This window comes from Felis catus, chromosome X, assembly GCF_018350175.1.
Source record: "Felis catus isolate Fca126 chromosome X, F.catus_Fca126_mat1.0, whole genome shotgun sequence".
NCBI classification, from domain to species: Eukaryota; Metazoa; Chordata; class Mammalia; order Carnivora; family Felidae; genus Felis; species Felis catus.
Genome location: NC_058386.1, coordinates 82,768,832 through 82,785,236, shown reverse-complemented (window position 1 = coordinate 82,785,236; position 16,405 = coordinate 82,768,832). Strand labels below are relative to the sequence as shown.

Genomic DNA, 16,405 nt, shown 5'->3' with positions numbered 1-16,405 from the left:
GAATACTATGAAAAATTATATGCCAACAAATTGGACAACCTGGAAGAAATAGACAAATTCCTAAACACCCACACACTTCCAAAACTCAAACAGGAGGCAATAGAAAGCTTGAACAGACCCATAACCAGTGAAGAAATGGAATCAGTTATCAAAAATCTCCCAACACATAAGAGTCCAGGACCAGATGGCTTCCCAGGGGAGTTCTACCAGATGTTTAAAGCAGAGATAATACCTATCCTTCTCAAGCTATTCCAAAAAATAGAAAGGGAAGGAAAACTCCCAGACTCATTCTAGGAAGCCAGTATTACTTTGATTCCTAAACCAGACAGAGACCCAGTAAAAAAAAGAGAATTACAGGCCAATGTCCCTGATGAATATGGACGCAAAAATTCTCAATAAGGAACTCGCAAATCGAATTCAACAGCATAAAAAAAGAATTATTCACCATGATCAAGTGGGATTCATTCCTGGGCTGCAGGGCTGGTTCAACATTCGCAAATCAATCAACGCAATACATCACATTAATAAAAGAAAAGATAAGAACCATATGATCCTGTCAATCGATGCCGAAAAAGCATTTGACAAAATTTGACAAAATTCAGCATGCTTTCTTAATAAAAACCCTGGAGAAAGTCAGGATAGAAGGAATATACTAACGCCATTATAAACGCCATTTATGAAACGCCCACAGCTAACATCATCCTCAATGGGGAAAAACTGAGAGCTTTTTCCCTGACGTCAGGAACTCGACAGGGATGTCCACTATCACTGCTGTTGTTTAACATAGTGTTGGAAGTTCTAGCATCAGCAATCAGACAACAAAAGGAAATCAAAGGCATCAAAATTAGCAGTGATGATGTCAACCTTTCACTTTTTGCAGATGACGTGATATTATACATGGAAAATCTGATAGACTCCACCAAAAGTCTGCTAGAACTGATACATGAATTCACCAAAGTCGCAGGATACAAAATCAATGTACAGAAATCAGTTGCATTCTTATACACTAATAATGAAGCAACAGAAAGACAAATAAAGAAACTGATCCCATTCACAATTGCACCAAGAAGCATAAAATACCTAGGGAAAAATCTAACCAAAGATGTAAAAGATCTGTATGCTGAAAACTATAGAAAGCTTATGAAAGAAATTGACGAAGATATAAAGAAATGGAAAAACATTCCATGCTCATGGGTTGGAAGAATACATATTGTTAAAATGTCAATACTACCCAAAGCTATCTACACATTCAATGCAATCCCAATCAATATTGCACCAGCATTCTTCTCGAAGCTAGAACAAGCAATCCTAAAATTTGTATGGAACCACAAAAGGCCCCGAATAGCCAAAGTAATTTTGAAGAGAATACCAAAGCAGGAGGCATTACAATCTGAGACTTTAGCCTCTACTACAAAGCTGTAATCATCAAGACAGCATGGTATTGGCACAAAAACAGACACATAGACCAATGGAACAGAATAGAAACACCAGAACTAGACCCACAAACGTATGGCCAACTCATCTTTGACAAAGCAGGAAAGAACATCCAATGGAAAAAAGGCAGCCTCTTTAACAAATGGTGCTGGGAGAACTGGACAGCAACATGCAGAAGGTTGAAACTAGACCACTTTCTCACACCATTCACAAAAATAAACTCAAAATGGATAAAGGACCTAAATGTGAGACAGGAAACCATCAAAACCTTAGAGGAGAAAGCAGGAAAAGACCTCTCTGACCTCAGCCGTAGCAATCTCTTACTCGACACATCCCCAAAGGAAGGGAATTAAAAGCAAAAGTGAATTACTGGGACCTTATGAAGATAAAAAGCTTCTGCACAGCAAAGGAAACAACCAACAAAACTAAAAGGCAACCAACGGAATGGGAAAAGATATTTGCAAATGACATATTGGACAAAGGGCGAGTATCCAAAATCTATAAAGAGCTCACCAAACTCCACACCTGAAAAACAAATAACCCAGTGAAGAAATGGGCAGAAAACATGAATAGACACTTCTCTAAAGAAGACATCTGGATGGCCAACAGGTACATGAAAAGATGCTCAATGTCTCTCCTCATCAGAGAGATACAAATCAAAACCACACTCAGATATCACCTCACGCCAATCAGAGTGGCCAAAATGAACAAATCGGGAGGCTATAGATGCTGGATAGGATGTGGAGAAACAGGAACCCTCTTGCACTGTTGGTGGGAATGCAAATTGGTGCAGCCACTCTGGAAAACAGTATGGATGTTCCTCAAAAAATTAAAAATAGACCTACCCTATGACCCAGCAATAGCACTGCTAGGAATTTACCCAAGGGATACAGGAGTACTGATGCATAGGGGCACTTGTACCCCAATGTTGATAGCAGCACTCTCAACAATAGCCCAATTATGGAAAGAGCCTAAATGTCCATCAACTAATGAATGGATAAAGAAATTGTAGTTTATATACACAATGGAGTACTACGTGGCCATGAGAAAGAATGAAATATGGTCCTTTGTAGCAACGTGGATGGAACTGGAGAGTGTGATGCTAAGTGAAATAAGCCATGCAGAGTAAGACAGATACCATATGTTTTCGCTCTGATGTGGATCCTGAGAAACTTAACAGAAACCCATGGGGGAGGAGATGGAAAAAAAAAAAGAGGTTAGAGTGGGAGACAGCCAAAGCATAAGAGACTTAAAAACTGAGAACAAACTGAGGGTTGATGGGGGGTGGGAGGGAGGGAAGGGTGGGTGATGTGTATTGAAAAGGGCACCTTTTGGGATGAGCACTGGGTGTTGTATGGAAACCAATTTGACAATAAATTTCATATATTAAAAAAATGGGAAGAAGACATTAATAGACAATTTTTCAAAGAAGACATACAGATGGCTAACAGACCCATGAGGGAAAAAAAAGCTCAATATCACTCATCATCAGGGAAATACAAATTAAAACCATGATGATGAGATATCACCTCACACCTGTCAGTATGACTAAAATTAAGAACACAGGAAACAACAGATATTGGGGAAGATGTGGAGAAGGGAGAGCCCTCTTACACTGTTTATGGGAGTGCAAACTGGTGCAACCCCTCTGGAAAACAGTATACTGTTTCCTCAAATAGTTAAAAATAAAACTACCCTATGACCCAGCAATTACACCACTGGGTATTTCCCATAAGATACAAAAATACTGACCAAAGGGGCATGTGGACCCCGATATTTATAGCAGCATTATCACCATTAGCCAAGTTACAGAAATATCCCAGATGCCCATCAACTGATGAATGGATAAAGAAGATATGATAGATGTATATACACATACATATACATACCAATATATAATGGGGTATTACCCAGCCATGAAAAAGAATGAAATCTTGCCATTTGCAAAGAAGTGGATGGAGCTTGAGTGTGTTATGCTAAGCAAAATAAGTCAGTCAGAGAAAGACAAATATCATATGTGGGTTTTAAGAAACAAAAGAGATGAACATAGGGGAAAGAAAAAAGAGTGGGAAGCAAATCATAACAGACTCGGTTTTCTTTTTTTAACTATTTATTTATTTTATTTTATTTTATTTTTACTGCATTATTTTATTCTATTTTTTAAGCTTTTTTTTTATATATGAAATTTATTGACAAATTGGTTTCCATACAACACCCAGTGCTCATGCAGCACTCTCAACAATAGCCAAATTATGGAAAGAGCCTAAATGTCCATCAACTGATGAATGGATAAGGAAATTGTGGTTTATATACACAATGGAATACTACGTGGTAACTTTTTATTTATTTTTGAGAGAGCTCCAGTGACAGAGAGGCATAAAGAGAGGGGTAAATATGATCCAAACTGGGCTCTGCACTGACAGCAGGGAGCCCAATGTAGGGCTCAAACTTGCGAACCATGAGATCATGACCTGAGCTGAAGTTGGATGCTCAACTGACTGAGCCAGCAGGCGCCCCAAGAGACTCTTAAGTATAGAGAAAAAACTGAGGGGATATGGGCAGGGGGATGGGCTAAATGGGTGAGGGGTATTAAGGAGGGCACTTGTGATGAGCACTATGTCTTATATGTAAGTGTTGAATCACTAAACTATACTCCTGAAACTAATATTATACTATATGTTAACCAACTAGAATTTAAAATGAAACTTGAAACATTAAAAAAAAGATGCTCCACATCATATGTCACCAAAGAAATGCAAACTAAAACAAGAAACCACTACACACCTATTAGAATGACCAAAATCCAGAACACTGACAACACCAAAAGATGTCATGAATGTAGCACATAAGAATTCTCATTCATTGGTAATGGGAATACAAAATAGTACAGTCACTTTTGTAGACAGTTTGGCAGTTTCTTACAAAACTAAACATCCTCTTACCATGTGATCCAACAATCATGCTCCCCACTGTGTACTCAAAGGAGTTGAAAAGTTTTGTACTCACAAAAACCTGCACACAAATGTTTACAGCAGCTTTATTCATAATGGCCAAAACCTGAAATAATCCAAGATGTCCTTACAAAATAATGGATAAATAAACTGTGGTACATAAAGACAATGGAATATTTTCAGTGATAACAAGCAATGAAGAATCAAGGCATGAAAACACGGAAGAACCTTAAATACATGTTATTAGGTGTAAGAAGCGAATCTGAAAAAGCTACACACTATATGATTCCAACCATATGACATTTTGAAATAGGCAAAACTATGGTGACAGTAAAAGATCAGTGGTTGCCAGGGATTAGAGTAGGAAAAGCGATGAATTCATGAAACACAGAGGATTTTTAGGGCAGTGAAAGTACAGAGTACTTTCTGTGTAGATACAGGTAGATACATATCATTATACACTTTCCAAACCCATAAAATGCACAACACCAAGAATGAACCATATAGTAAACTGTGGACTTTGGGTGATAATGACGTGTTAAAATAGCTTCACCAATGATAACAAATGTACTACTTTGATAATGGGAGAGGCTATGTATGTGCAGGGCAAGGCATATATGGGAAATCTCTATACTTTCCACTCAGTTTTGCTATGTGCCTAAAACTGCTCTATAAAATAACATCTATTTTAAAATAATATCTTAAAATATATATAATAAGTATTTACAGGCTGCATGCATTAAAATGGTCAAGAAACAATGGCTAACCAAGTGGCAATGAGCACCTCTAGTACCCTGATTGAGCCCTCTAAAATCATTTCCCACTAAAAGGAACCAGGCTTCCTTGGAAAAATGGCTGATTCCAGGTCTGCGGTAGGAGTTGTATCAGATGAATTATGCCAAACTATATTACCAGAAAGCATGTTAAATAAGTCTCAGAAGCCAGTGGTATCTGGGTGGCTCAGTCAGTTAAGTGTCTAACTCTTAATTTTGGCTCAGGTCATGATCTCACAGTCATGAGATTAAGCTGTAAGATTGGAGCTGTATGCTGAGAATGGAGCCTGCTTGAGATTCTCTCTCTCCCTCTGTGCCTTTCCCCCACTCGTGCACTCTCTCTCTCTCTCAAAAATAAAAAAAAAAAAGAAAAAAAAGAAAAGAAAGGAAAAGACTCAAAAGTCAATCTGAAGGAACCTCCACTGGCCAAACATAGAACATTTTGAAGATCAAAATGATTCATGACCATAATGGATTAAAACATATCAAATATAAAGATCTATGAGTTCATGATGACACTGTAACCAAAATGCAAAACAAAATAAAATGAACTCACTGCTCACCTTTGGAGGATTCTAGTGAAACAAATCATTATTTTGAAAAGTGGAAATAGGTGCACCTGGGTGGCTCAGTCAGTTGAGCGTCTGACTTTGTCTCAGGTCATGTTCTCACTGTCCCTGAGTTCGAGCCTCACATCGGGCTCTGTGCTGACAGCTCAGAGCCTGGAGCTTGCTTTGTATTCTGTGTCTCCCTCTCTCTCTTCCCCTGCCCCATTCATACTCTGTCTCTCTCTCTCTCTGTCAAAAATAAATAAACATTAAAAATAATAAAAAAAAGTGGAAATACTGCAAAAGAATTACACATTCATCCTTCTCTTCATGTGCAAACCAAGCTCAGCACAACCTAAAGGTTAATTAGGTTAGGGTTTTTTTTCAATAAAAAAAATTTAGCTAATGAATGCAGAAGAAATCAGAATTAGAACACTATTTTGTAGTCTTTAATGAAATGCAGACCCAGGCAACAATCTTCAAAAATTGTATAAACCATAAGGTGAAAAGCACATGGGTAATTTTATACTCAATGGATTAGGTTAAGAATACTCAAATTAAGTGATCAATCTTAGTGTCACAACAGGAGACAACTAGACAAAATCAGCTTCATGGTGTAATACTATAGAACTAAACAACACCACATCTAAGGTACTCCTGCAAAAAACCTGAATCTTAACAAGCCTCTAAACCTAATTATCAACTTAAAGTCAATAGAAAGGGGGCACCTAGATGGCTTAGTCGGTTAGGCATCCAACTCTTGATTTTGGCTTGGGTCATAATCTCAGGGTCGTGAGATTGAGCCCAACATTGAATTATGAGCTGGGTGTGGAGTCTGTTTTAGATTCTCTCTCTCCCTCTCCTTCTGCCCCTCTGCTGCTTGTGCTCTCTAAAAAAATAATAAATAAATAAACAAATAAGTAAGTAAGTAAGTAAAGGCATAAATAAATAAAGGCAATGGGAGGAGCCAGAGGAATATAACAAATAACACAATAAGGATATAATTAGCAAAACCCAAAATTTAAACTCCACAGGACAAATGATCCAGTTTTTTCAGCAAATAAATTAGAAGGTTAAGAAAATGGACCTTCTTTAGATTAAAAAAAATTAAATATTTTAGAGACAGTTAAAGAAAAATTAAAACAGAGAAATTAAAGTTAAAATCAAAATGACATAACACTACATGCCCACCAGAATAACAAAATGAAAAAGGTGGAATATACCAAGTATTGTCGAAAATTTGGAAAAAGTGGAACTCTCACATAATGCTGGTAGGAACACAGACTGGAACAACCACTTGAAAAACTGCTTGGCACTGTCTGATGTACTCAACATATGCATACTCTATGACTTAGAAGTGCCACTCTTTGGTATATGTCCAAGAGAAATGAAAATATATATCCATCAAAAAATATGTAGAAGAACATTCATAGTACCATTACTCAAAATAAGTCAAAAATGTAAAAATACATAAATTCCCAAAACAGATACATATATTGTAAAATACCCACATAATGTACTACTTGCTATACAACCAATGAAAATGAAAAATCTAAAACTATGGACAATGATAATGTAAATATACTTTATGTTGACTGAAAGAAGCCAGACACAGAAAAGTACATGCTGCATGTATGATTCCAGGAATTTTTCTTCTAACCTCCCAATAGAGATTAGGGAAGGAGAGGATAATCAATACTCTATTTCTTTTTATTTGAAGAGACTCAGTGTCTTTGTATATTACTTGCAGGTTAACTTTAAAGAGAACATATCCTGTGAGCTCTTAAAGTGATTCACTACGTATAAGAACAAGGCTAGTGCTATATTTGATGTACAGAAAAATGAGTACCAGTCAAGAGACATACTTGGATCCATAGGCGAACCTAACCCACTAACTCTAGGTGACCCTGGGTAAAATACCACACCTCCTCTGGCCTCACCTATCAAGAGTGGTCACATCAGCCCTGCCTCCCATCTAACAAAGCCTAGAACACAGAGCAATGTGATTCCCATCTGAAAAGCACTTTGGGTTCATAAGAGGGAAAAAAAATTACCATGAAAGTCCAAGGAATTATTTTAACAGAATTTGTCTAATTCATAGTAATTTTCATGATTATTCTCTTTTTTATAATTATCACCTTTGACGAAGATTGTCTCCTGGACAAAACTCTAGGCATACTCCTCTTAGCACTCTTCTTGACTACACCTCAACCCTGGACAATTAAGTCTTGATCTAAACACTACCATAGTTTCTAACAGCTGAAGGCTGCATCTCTAAGATGAGCCTAAACCCCTTTAAAGTGATCGCCTGAGAAAACGCAAGGCTTCCAGAACAATTTACTGTTTGTTCCAGCTAGCACCTGAAGATACGGCCCCTGCCTCCAGCCTCTGTGGGAGAATAGAAATCTAACTTGAATAAAAGCCAGTTAACAAACTCTGATGGGTTTCACCTGGATGAAACCTACTTCATTATTTTTGTAATTTTTCACTTGCTTGAATCTACTTAACTCCTACTCACTCCTCTCCCTATTCCCTCATGTTCCCTTTAAACTTCTCAGTCACCTCTAGACAAATTGAAGTTGAGATGAGTTCATACTGGACTCTTCCCTGTCGCAAAAGTATATTGCTGATTAAAATCTGTCCTTACCACTTTAACCAGGGTCTAGCTTTGTTCATCTTTGACACATTTTTTTGTCTATAATCACTACCTTTTCGTTTTTCTTAAATAAATACCATTTGGTACACTGCAAACGCCTACTGAAACATAGTTTCCACCCAAAGAGATACAGATGGTCCTGACCTAACATCACCCATAGTAGGTTGACATAGTGCAACAAATGTCTTTTTCTTCCTCCCTAAGGGTACTGGTTAGGAATGTGGCTTCTGGAGACAGACCAGGTCCAAATCCTAGTTCTGTATGAGTCTGAATTCTTTTTCTTCACCTTACAGTCACTCGATTGCCTCATGTAGAAAATTGGGGTTGTGCGTTACTATAGAAGACACAGCAGTTTTAAATAAACATTGCTTTGAATTTTGGTCTTTACAAGAATAAATAGTCCACAATCCTATTATTTAAAAAATTCTGCAAAGACTTTGGGATACCTAGCTCTCTGTGATCTTTGGAGATTAAAAAACCTGTGCCTCAGTTTCCTCTTCTGTAAAATGGAAAATACAATCACCCCTATGTCATGGGTTATTGTTTTGAGAATTGAGTTAATACACTATTAGAACACTGCTGGGTGCACAGTAACAGCTCAAAAATGCTAGCTACTTTAAATAAATACTTACAATATGATATTTATATAGTTTTATAGTCTGCATGTGTGTTTAATAAAGTGTAATAGTTTTACAACTAAATCCTATTCATTAAATGATCCATTTTGTAAATCGCTTTTACCATAACTACTTTTGCTTACCTAATTATCATGAGAATGTCTCAAAAGTGCATGGAACAACCGATCTCAGGAAACACCACCACCGTGTCTGCACTTGGCTGAACAAAAGCCAAGTGCTCATCCTTCATTCAGAATTATCCTCATGTACCCCCACGCACAGCCACCTCAGGCCCCACCTGTCCTATCACCAACACATCCTGTCCAAGGCTATCCCTTGTCATTTGCACACTGTGGCAGTACTGGGTCAATCCACCCTCATCCCTCCCCTGGACTTCTGCAAGACTACATTTGGAGAAATCCTGACCTAAGCATCTGATGTTTGTGTACCATTAATTTTATGTCTCCCATTCAGAGTTCAATGATATCTGTGGTGTCTCTGTTAATGTAATTACTCAAAAGCACACTGGTCCTTCCCTCACACATATGACCACAGATTGCTTTCCCACATGGGATCACACTTAAATTTCATAATACTCCCAGGTGGTTGGGAGAATTGGGTACTGTTATCCTGTTGTATAGACAAGGCTGGTGGAAGCATAGTGACTTACCTAAAGTGTCCCAATGATGGGACCCTGATCTGTTCATTCTTGCTCTAGGAACCAGTCTAGCACACTCTACATCACACTTTGTTCTTCTCTATCGGTTCCTGTTTTCAGGGCTCAGAATTCACATGCCTGTCTGTTGTTCCACTAGAAAGGAAGAGTCAGGGGTTCAGACATCACATGGAATAGAACAGAAAGTGAAAGGAAGGGAAAATACATGAAACACAACAGCAGTTAGTGAGCTTGTGCTTGCCTGTCCCCACCCAGTTCACAGGAAGCTGTGCAATGACGCTGTGCCTCTTCTCTACCTCCATCCCACAGCCTCCTCACACACACAGCAGTGACACTGAAGCTCTCACATCATGTGAATGGGGGCTCATCCCTGCTTGCTGTTCCATGTCCAAACATTCTCTCTGGTAGTCCTGCTATCATGTTCATGTCAGAGGTAACATATTGACAGAGTGAAGAAGGCAAAATTGGAATGGAGAATTAGCACCCACTGAGAGCCTACTAGATGCCACACACAGGAGGTTGTTATTTTCAGACTTTTTCTCTTCAATTCCTCAAAATGATTATCTGAGGTGATTTCCCTTCTAAAGATTAGAAGATAGCCTCAGGAGACAAAGTAAATATTGAAAGAATTCTAAGCAGTTGTCAAATAGACATAGAAGTCAACTTGAAGGGGCTTCCATTGGCCAATTCTGAGACATTTAAGCATAAAAATAAATAATTGTAGCATCAAATTGTAACTCTATTTTGCAGAATGCAAAATAGAAATCTATTATTCATACTGATGTAAATTTTAAAAACATATAAAACAGAGAGAAGAGAAATCTCTACCTTCAGTCAAATTTCAATGGATAATGCAGGAAGGAATGAGGAAATCAGAAAAGCAACATTTGACAACCATGTTACTAATAAGCAATTTGGGCTAGAATTATAAAACAATGCTCAATCTGCACCAAATCTCACAGCAGTCACAGAGTCACCATGGTAACCATGCTGGCCAACTAAAGCTGGAGAAAAAACAACCACTGTGATTTACTTCCTATTATATGCTAGGAAGTGAACAGGACTGACACAACCACAGTAAAGTAATTAACCTGAAGTATTCTTCACAATAAAGATTCCTGGCAGCTTCAGCAACATACACATACATACAAACATACATACTCATATATGTACATGCTCTCTCCTTCCCCTGTCTCACCATTCAAGTACCCAGAATTCATCAATTCAAGGGACAAAAAAGAAAAACCCCACAATTTAACTGGTTCAATTCTAACCACACATAACTACTTCATTTTAGTGACTGATTTTTCTGGAGATGACCTGTAGAGTTGTCTCTGTGACATTTTTCTACCTAGTTTCAGTACATTGCCAATGATGTCAAAAAGCTGATATAGAAACAGTCAAATGCATGTTATCCATCAGGTAACTTTTTCATCCTAGAGTGGTCTGTGCTTTCAACCAAAAAGATCCTGTAACAGTTATTATTAAATATTTGGCTGCTGACAGCTTAGTGAAAATAAAATAATTGGGAATAATATTTATAAAACAATGTATTTTACAATAACATCAAAAAGTATGAAATAGTTATGGATCATCTGTCCACATATGTGCAAAGCTTGTTCACTGAACACTACAAAATATTGCTTAGAAAAATTAAAGACCTAAATGAATGGAGAGACAACTATCTTCACAGGTTGGAAGATTCAGTATTATTTCAATGTTACTTCTCCTTAAATACATCCATATATTCAATGCAATCCAAATAAAAATACTAGAAAATATTTTTAAAGAAATTGGCAGGCCAATTCTGAAGTTTATATGGAAATTCAGAGGATCTATACCATGAAAAACAACTGAAAAAGAATCAAGTTGGAGGATGAACACTCTCAGATTTTAAGACTCATTTAAAACATATAGTAATCAAGCAGTATGGTATTAGAATCAAGGTAGACAAGTAGATTGAAGAAAAAGATTAAAGAGTCCAGAAACAGACCCACACATATATGGACAACTGATTTTTGAAAAGTGGGCAAAAACAATTTAGTGAAGAAATGGGAGTCTTATCAACAAATGGTACTAGGACAAGTGCATATCATATACACAAATATAAATTGTTACCTATGTATCACACTATATACAAAAGTCCACTCAAAATGGATCACAGACTTAAGTATATAACCTAAAGCTATCAATCTTTTAGAAGAAACATAGGAAAAAGTCCTTGTGACCTTGGATTAGGTGAAGATTTCATACAGGAGATACCAAAACTATAATCTGTAAGTGAAGTAATATATAAATTGGACTTCCTCCAAGTCAAAAACTGCTCTTCCTAAGACACTGTTAAGATAATTTAAAAACAAGGCGCTTATTGGCAGAATATACATGCAAATTACATATCTGACAAAGGACCTGTATCTAGAATATAGAAAATCTATAAAGTCAATTAGAAAAAAAAATGACACTACAATAAAAAAATGGAGGAAAATTTTGAATAGACACTTCATCAAAGATGTAGAAATGGCAAAAAAAAAACACACATGAAAATATGCTCAACATCATTAGGGAATTGTAAATTAAAACTATAATTTCATACCACTACATCCCCATGAGAATGGCTATAATTAAAAAGATTGACCATAGCATTCATTAGCAGGGTTGTAGAGGACACTCCCATACACTGCTGGTGACAAGGGAAAAATGGTACAACCAGTTTGGTAGTTTCTTAACAATGTTAGTCTTACATCTACTACATGATCCAGCCATTGCATTCTTAAGTATATACTCTGGGGAAATACTAGAGAAAGAAAGCATATATCCATGCAAAAAGTTATACACAAACGTTCATTGGAGGTTTAATTTTAAAAAAAAAAACAAATTTCAAACAAATTGTAACATATCCATATACTGGGATGCTACTCATCAATTAAAAAAGTATAAACTATTTAGTCGCCTGGGTGGCTCAGTCAGTTAAGAGCCTGACTTCAGCTCAGGTCATGATCTCATGGTTCATGAGTTTGAGCCTCCCATCCGAATCCCTCCTTGGGATTCTTTCTCTCTGCCCCTCCCCACCACCTCAAAATAAATAAACTTAAAAAAAGAGAATGAATTATTGATACATGCAAAAAAAAAAAAAAAGTAAATCTAAATAAATAGGCTCAGTGAACGAAGCCAGACCAAAACCAAAAAAGCAAAAAAACCCTTTATGATTCCATTCAAATAAAATTCTAGGACATGAAAACTAATCTACAGTGAGAGAAGATAAGTGCTTGCCTGGATACATAGTGGGCAGGGGGTGGGGTGGAGGCCAGGTAACAAAGAACTGAAACTGTTATATACTGGGAAAGTAAACATAACTATATTTAAGAGTACCTGGTTATTATAGGATATAAGGCTCAGTATAATAAGTATATAATAATAAAACACAGAAGTATTTTTTAAAATATAAATTCTTATAACTGACATGTTTAATATTTGTAAAATTTCTGGTTTCCTAAAATGTTTCATTATAAAATGGATAAAAACACAGCAGCCAGGGAACTATATTACATTCTCAAATTACTAGGAATACTTTAACCAAATGCATTTTTCAACACACATCTGTGAGAAATATGAGAATCACTGAATAATATTTACCCAGGGAGAACAACTTAGGTAAATTTATTCCAAATGCATGTTAAAGATCACATTCCTTCCTCAAGCTGGATAATTCAGTGCTTTCAGACAAAACACTTCCCTAAAATGAGCCTCAGGGGCTACTACAAACCATATAGCTACTGAAGGAATGACATTCCACCTGGTAAACCTCTTCTCTCAAGATGAGATCAACGCAGCTTCTCTATTTTTAGGCTAGCTCGTGAACTTCATAGGAGCTATTCTAAAACATGCTTTTGTTCAGATCAATAAAGTTATTGATCCAGGCCTCATATTCCACCAGGAATGCAAGGTTTTGGGCTCTCCTGAGGACTGCTGCCCTTGAACCTGGAGTAGAAACTTCAGTAGCCATCAGGACTCAGATCCTCAAAACCTGCCTTCTTCAGGCACCTGATATGAGCTGGGCCGCTGGTATGAAGAGCTCCACAGGAAAAGACAGATCCAGCTATCACAATCCCTTACTGGTGTGACTATGTGGCCAGTACCAAGCCAGGCACTAGGTTACTGACAATGACATACAACCAGGTGGTGGTCATAGCAACCACATGTTTTAATGGGCTTCTCACCAGAGCCTTTTTTCTCCTCTTTATCTCCTAACAACAAAATTGGAAAGGGATAAGAAATGGCCTGAATTCATGCAGGCATTTATGACCCCGCAATAACCACAGGGCTATGGGTTTGCTCAGTCCAATTGCTGACTGTTCTCAGCGATCCTGAGTGAAGCATTCTCATATCCACTGTACAGAGGGGGGAAGCTGGTGCACAGAGAGGTTAAGTTACCTGTCCTAACCTCCCGCATCCTTGTCTTTAGAGGAAAGCAGCTCCAGGACACCCCAGCAGGAACACTTACACTCACTGGAGCTGGGAGGGACCACAATGGCTTTACATACAAGACAGCCGGGGCACCGAGCCCCAAAGCGGGAAAAGCTGGATCTGGATTCTTCTGTCTCCTCACACTCCAAGGCGGTTCAGCCCCCTCAGCGGGACCCCACACTCTCAGCTGAGTCCCAAACTTCTGAGGTCGAGACCTGCTCTCCAAATCAGGGCTTATTAAAAATTCGTCACGGTCGCCCTATGACGTCAGGTTTCTACGGCAACTGCGAAGCATAGGCTTTTTTAGTCCATACTAGAAATGCTTCTGCAAGACTCACGCACCCCTTGGAATCTCGCTGAACGCAAAATACCTTTGCTCTTCAGGCCACCACAGGAGAAATCATAGTAATTAGAGGCTCTAGACTGAAACTAGGACAGTTGTTAGAACTTGGCCTAGGTTGATGGAACAAAGAATTCCCCTGCTGTGAGGATTTTTGTTTGCTTTAAAGAGACAGTAGGGGAGTATTATCAGTACATTCAGCCCCAGGGAAGTGTCCTAGCCTTCTTGGAGATGAGCTAGCACTGAGAGGGTGGACATGTAAAATTCCACACCATGCTAAGCAGTTAACCATCTGTAGTGGAAAACTAAAAGATCATCTATAATCATGTGACTGAATGATCTAGATACATACACGAAATGTCATTTCAGCAATTTGTAATTATTTCAAGGAAGCAGGCCTAGAATATTATAGTAATTTAGTAGGCAGAAACTTAGTCAGTTGAACAGTACATTTGTTTGTACTTGAGGATTCTGATCATTCATTCCTGATAATTTCTTCCATATGGAGCGGCATCGATACGTAACCAAAATACTTCTATCTTCTCTATATACCAGGCCTTGTCCCTTCAAACCTTTGGTGGTAAATTGCTCTTATGAAGCAAATTTTCTGCTCTTCCCTCAGGAGTGGGTCCTACAATTATCCCACAGCTCTTCTCCCCTTTCTGTGACTTGCTAGCTCTCAGCTATTTCTATGGTCTTGATCCAAAATGCTTGAGCTTTTAAGCCCCCACCCACCCACCATACATCCCTGCTCCACATCTGAGCTGTAAAACAACTAAAAATATGAAAAAAAAATACTGAGGAGAACAATATATCAACTTTCTTATAAAAGTTGTATTAGAGAAAGGGCTTAGAATCTGCAGGAAAGGCCTTTATTATTAATAAACCCCAGAGTTGGACACAGTTATCCACTCAGCAGTGCTGCATTGACACAATAGCAAAGGCCAAGGGCTGTAATGCTTATCTATCTGCTGTCTTGTCAAAGATCCCTGTCCACATGTATCCAAAAGAAGTTCCCTTTCAATAGACATTTTTATCTCTCAGGATTCTGTGGGTTAACTGGGCTCCACTAGGTATCTTTCTGCTCTATTTGGTATCTCCCACCTGGGGCTGCAGTCATCTGGAAGCTCCACTTAGCTGGAACATCCAAGAGAGCTCGCTCAACATGGATGATGATCCATGTGGCATCTGCTGGGGGGGTTGGCTGAGGCTATTGACTGGAGCATCTTGGTTCTACCCCACAGAGCCCCCCATATGTAACATTGCCAAACTAAATTTAACTCATATATATTTGAATTTCAGATAAACAGCAAAAACTTTCTAGTGTAAATACATCTTATGCAATATTATTTTGTTTGTCTGAAATTCAAATTCACCTGGGCATCCTGTGTGTTTATTTACTAAATCTGACAACTCTAGGGGACAAGCCTGTGAATCTGTAAGTTTAACAACCATCTGAGAAGACTCTTCCAATGGTGAAAGTCTGGGGAACACATATAGATTGAAAATAGAGATAAGATCATAATACCTGGTATTGTGGAATGAAAGGGCAACAGATATTCACATATACCGTTGGTGCTAAATAGGGTATCTGTTTTCTGAGACCTGTATTATTATAACTTAATCATTTGAATGGCCTTTGATAGAAGCCCTATTTCCACCAACAAGGAAATTTCAGGTGAGGGTTTAGAAAAGGATCCCGAAGTTGATTCTGACCTGCATTCAGGTTAACATGGATATATCCATGCATATATGCATGGATATATGCTAAGGGAGCAATTCAAGGAGCTGTATGAGTTTCCTGCTCTGGGGAGGAAAGACAGCTATAATTTATGGATCAGATGGTTGAGCTGAGCCCAAGTCCAATGTTCTTCACTTAGTGGCTGGATTTAATCCTCATGACAACCCTGGTAGTGAGGTATCACTATCCTCTCTTCATGAATACA

At 38.0% G+C, this 16,405-nt stretch overlaps 1 long non-coding RNA gene across 2 annotated transcripts in view; it reads right to left on the bottom strand.

The window, feature by feature from the left end:
• Nucleotides 1-14,585, bottom strand: part of LOC109496561 — a 74,414-nt gene extending 59,829 nt beyond the window's left edge. For both annotated transcript variants that reach the window (XR_002152682.3, XR_002739815.2), the window contains exons 1-2: nt 14,087-14,585; nt 9,650-9,790 (exon numbers count right to left, since the gene is read on the bottom strand). This is a non-coding gene — a long non-coding RNA (uncharacterized LOC109496561). The remainder of the gene's footprint in view (nt 1-9,649; nt 9,791-14,086) is intronic.
• Nucleotides 14,586-16,405: the final 1,820 nt, after the last annotated feature.